The sequence below is a fragment of the Morone saxatilis genome, unplaced genomic scaffold (assembly GCF_004916995.1).
Source record: "Morone saxatilis isolate NCDOM2014 unplaced genomic scaffold, NCSU_SB_2.0 Contig5, whole genome shotgun sequence".
In the NCBI taxonomy this organism is placed as follows: domain Eukaryota; kingdom Metazoa; phylum Chordata; class Actinopteri; family Moronidae; genus Morone; species Morone saxatilis.
Window position 1 is genome coordinate 15,217,850 of NW_023340095.1, and position 4,983 is coordinate 15,222,832.

The following is a 4,983-nucleotide window of genomic DNA, read 5'->3' on the forward strand; positions in this document are numbered from 1 at the left end:
GGGAGGCTGTCAATCACAACTGATGATGAGGTGGTGGTGGTGGTGGGGGGGGGGCGGTGCCTTTAGCTGCCAGGGAGGCACTCCTGATTGGTCACCAGGGAACAGAGGTGCCCTGCATGACAAATGGGAGCACTGGGATAGATGGGCCTGTAGAGATGCTCAGCTGAGGTTACTTGCACATTAGACGACAATAGACGCAGCTCATTCATTTACATGTCATTCCAAAAAAAATAAAGGCATGGAAATGAGTGAGTAATCAAGGTTGACATAGCAAATGTCTATTTTACAAAGCTGAATTTAGGAAACCGTCATTTACGATATGCATTACTAACGAGCTGAATGTTAGGGTCAACGCGAAGAATCACAAGATCTTTAAATGACTCTTTGGTACAGTCTGGTCACCCAGTGGGGGACTGGGAGGAAGGCATAAAGCTTCCGTTGCCATGGCGGTGTGGCAAGAGCAATGATGCATCTTGGCGCTTGAGCCAAATGCCACTCTAATCTTTTCATTGGCAAACCTTCAGCTCTCTCTTCACAGCTTGTTTGTTTCTCAGTCAAGCCTACTGCTGTCTGTCACTCTCCAGTTCCTTCCAACATCCCATGCCAATCTGAAGTCTGCTGCATTTTGTAAGGAAAAGAAATGTGTGAAGACACTGTTAGCAGGAAAAACAGCTCCTGAGATGGGTCACTCCGCTCCCAGTGACCACGACAAGACTCTTAGGCTGACAATTAAGGAGAGACAATAGACAAATTAAGCATGACTTCCACTGTGATTCCTCTAATGGATTTGTAAACAGCACAGCACACATCCATTTCCTATGTAAAACACACACACACAGCAATGCTACATTATTCTGACATCACTCCTCAGATGTATGCCACCTCTCCAGTAATTTACAACAACAACATAATCTACAAGACAGTGTTATTGCCTCTGCCCAAGGCCACACATCGCTGTATATCCATAAATTGCCTGTGAAATAATGGCTTTGCTACTTCATTTCATTTCAATGCAATGAAATGCCATAAAACTCATGACATTTACATGGACTGTGGAGTCACACTGACATTTGAGGCCAGTTCTTTTTTAAAGGTGAAAACGGTTTGCCACCCCAGGGTCAATCCAAAGTCACTCCCCTTTTCTGAACTGCAATAAACATTAAGTGGAAAAATGTCTGTTTCTGTTTTAACCATTCCAAAAACGAAAACTTGTCTGGGCTGCGGTTTTAGCAACTGCTCCCACCTCACCCACTGGAAACCCAACCTGATCCTTGATCCAGACTAATACATTCAGTTTTTGTGATTTTCAGTCCTGAAAATGGCCAAAAATCATATTTTTGTGTATTCCTTTGCCTCATTAGCAATTCAACTTCCACTGTTGATAAAATAGAGCTCAGAGCCACAAATTAATCTAGTCCAGGGGTTGGGATGTTAACAACAACAATTATATTTTTTGTTTATGTATTTGTATAAGTGGTAATCAAGATGTTGACGTTCTTGGTATAATCCTTGTAAAATTACTTCCAGAAAATGTGTTGCATTATACTGTACATATATTCTCTTATCAATAAGTAACAGCACTGTCGAAATAATTATTCAAAACAAATGAATATTCATCCCCACTAAATAAGGCCATTTGCTGCCTGAGGCAGTTCTCTTGGTGGCGGTTGGCACATCAAGCTGTATTAATTGGAAAAAGAACTGAGAAGGGCCAGAAAATCCTTCCTGAAGGAGCAGATAAGAAGTTGGAACAAAATAGGCTGTGAAATCTGATGTTACACAAACTTTGATGGGTAAAAAAGAAACAGGATTTCTCTCGGGGACCGGGCTAGCAGACATTTGTATAAGCTGCATCATCATGTTACAAGGTTATGCCTCACCTTAGTGCTTAGCCACCAGCAAGTGCAAACTCATTTTGCACTGAACAAAGAAATCTGACTGTAATCTGAGGTGTCCAAAACAACATTACGCAGAAACGAAAGTATAAGGAAATACTTTCATACTGGACAAGACTTGTATTGTCCTTATTGTCAACATCACCAGAATTGCCTCACTAAAGCAAATCATCACAACTTTTACATTACATTCAGGAACCATAAGAAAAAATGCATTTGACTTACGTGCTATTGTCCTGGGTGAATCCTCTAAAAAACAGCAAGTTATAACTCCCATTGATGGCTCAGGATTCTTTTTCAGTAGCACATGGATGAGAGACTAAACAAAACATACAGTAGCACCCTGGCTAGTCTCTTTCCACACTCCCTCCCTCATTGCTAAACCTCCCCACCCTGCCCCAGCCCCAGCCGTATGCTCATGCGAGCGTAAAACGTGCCCAGGAAGCGTCACTTCCACTGGGTCATTTCATGGATACTGTCTCCATTAATGCTTTGGCCCATCAACCCCCACCCTCTCCTCTCTGGGGTTGCGCTCTTGCCCCTGGCTCCCCACCCTCTCAGCAATAAGACAAAGATGTAGCAAATGGAGAGACAAAGGGGGGTGCATAAACCTTGGGGACCACATTTTGATGAGTTTCTGACTGCACAACCAGGCCCTGAACAGATGGGATCAGTCTCCAGGGCTCTGCTGCATGGCTGCATTTAATACACAGCTCCATACATCCTCACAATAAATGTTGTAGTATGCTGCTTACTAAACGGCACTCATCACATCATACACCACATGCGAGGCAACACAAAGCAGAATATCATGTTATGTTTGCCATTAAGCCCTCAGAAACTACTATAATTAAGGTCTGAGGGCACTAATTGAGTTAGCACATGCTTTGGCTTCAAGGTTGTCTTTCTGAGTGCAAACACTGATCTAAGCAGCGACGATTGTTTTCCTAACTAGGACAGTCCAAAACAGCCACTCCTCATTTTGCCAATAAACAATGAGATGAAAGCGTGGTCTGTCCTCAATGTGGCAAAGGTTCAAGATTTTAATTGCTTTCATCCCCAAGGCATACTGCCCATAACTAAGCAACACACATCCAAATCCAAACATCAAGCAAATAAATGAGCACTAAGCCAATTAACACTTACTCCAATTAATCTTTAACTTTCAACAGACGTGTTATTTGGTGAAATCTGAGGTAGAATCCCAGAGAACATTTCCCCCTTTGAATTGTCAAAGCTATTCATCAGGCATGCTGGGTAGAAACAGAGCTGTCTATAGAATATCTGCTGCATACACGTCACATTAGCCGATGTCTACATGCATTTACCGTGCTTTATGATTAGCTGGCAGAACATATAGGACTGTTGTGAGCATTGACCTGGAATTGATTCTTTGCCTCCGAGTATACTGCAGGTTTAACATGTTGTGTTCATGGTTTTGCCAACCACAGAATCAATTGTCAACCTAGTTCTCCTCGTTGGTGTAGCAAACGGATAAAAGCTGTGATCTTAAATGGTATGATTGAATTTAGTATGAAAGACACACAAAAGTGGATAGTTTAAAGGACTTCCTAAAGAGCAATACGTTGGAGATAATTTTAAACTGATACCATTATATATATATATGTACATCTGAAGTTACTGTAATGGTTTACTATATGCGTTCATAGGATTAACATTAACATGAAGTCACGATATAAAAATGCTTGACAAAAGAACAAAAGAAACGTAGGCCAAAGGAAACATTCAAAATCTTTCACCAAGAAAACCAGTTATACTTTGTGGTTTAAAGCAACACAATGAAATACTGTGCTGTCTGACGTTTTCTCATTGAAATAAAACAGTGAAGGAGTTTTGGGAAAGTAAGGTCATGTGTTATGTTCAGTCCACACCACAGCCCCATAGCCTGAAAGTCTTGGCTTTTATTTTTTCCTGAAAAAAAAGAGTATCCTTCAGAAAGGGTGCGGTGAACGCCTGCTACATTCTTTGCTGCTCAGAGAAGTCTGTAATTGCTTCCAGCTTCTGAGGGATCTACTGTAGAAAACTAGTGTCACGTCTTTATCAAGAATCTCCAACATCTTTCAACGACACTGAGCTTATCTTATCAGAGACAGTGCTGGTGAACCACTCAACCCCTCTCCCATCTGCTTAGTCCACTTTAAACCCAACCCCCCAAATACTATATATACTCTTTTTTCACAAATAGCACAAGCATTTAAAGATAACTTACATATACTGTAGGGTATAAAGTTTTACTTCATCACCTGTACTGTTCCTCCAACTTGTAGTCAGAGAAACTGAGTCACTGCAAACTACACTCAGACCTCCTACACCAAGAAATGCTGGAAGGAGGTCTGAACATCTGTTGTGGTGTGCTGTCTTCGTGTGTCCAAGGAGACAAAGTCAGAGCCAAAGGCAGAAGCCCAGCTGTTGGGATGTGGGTCGGCTGCATCCGGGCCGGAGGATGTTTTCAAACTTATCTGCTCAGTATAAGACACCTTTGACAGTGTTGTTATTATTACAGCACTATTACTGATAACCAGCAGTGTATGAAGCACATCGACTCAAGAGGCCTGCTATGTTACAGATGCTTGAAAGGTTAAGAGGCAGTCAAACTGATCAGTTTTCCGCTTTTGCTGTGAACTTTGGCTCAGCGTGGCCGTACTAAATATCCTCACTTCATCTACATGTCAACAAAGCATTCCTTCAAGACAGTGTAGGACACATTCCCCAGTCTTGGCCTGTGAAGCACATTCTCTGCAGTTTAAAATGGATTAAACATTTGCTTTACCAGCAGAGGTATCGCTGATAAAAGAGAATCTTCTTCAGCTGCACAGAGCTCCACACACACACACACACACACACACACACACACACACACACAAACACGCACACACACATACAAGCCCCCCATTTCCATCCACAGTTACTGGCTCTGACAATGAGACTGAACCAGCGTCGGTTCTCTCCCTGTCACAACAAGCTGGCCTAGGGAAATCACAGCTGCAGGTGGAGACAGTTTTGTTTATCACATGGAATAAAGATTGGCGAAACATAGCAATGTAATGAGGGAAAAGTGAGATTTAAA

General features: G+C 42.1%; 1 protein-coding gene across 2 annotated transcripts in view; it reads right to left on the minus strand.

Annotated features, from left to right (window-relative positions):
• The window catches only part of mid1 (midline 1), a 28,344-nt gene that overhangs the window by 22,294 nt on the left and 1,067 nt on the right, over positions 1-4,983 (minus strand). The window contains exon 1 of one of the 2 annotated variants that reach the window (XM_035676280.1): positions 2,121-2,265. The exons of the other annotated variant lie outside the window; for it this stretch is intronic. The gene's annotated coding sequence lies outside the window, so the exon portion shown is untranslated. Of the gene's footprint in view, positions 1-2,120; positions 2,266-4,983 lie in introns of those variants that run through there. 2 annotated transcript variants of the gene reach the window in all.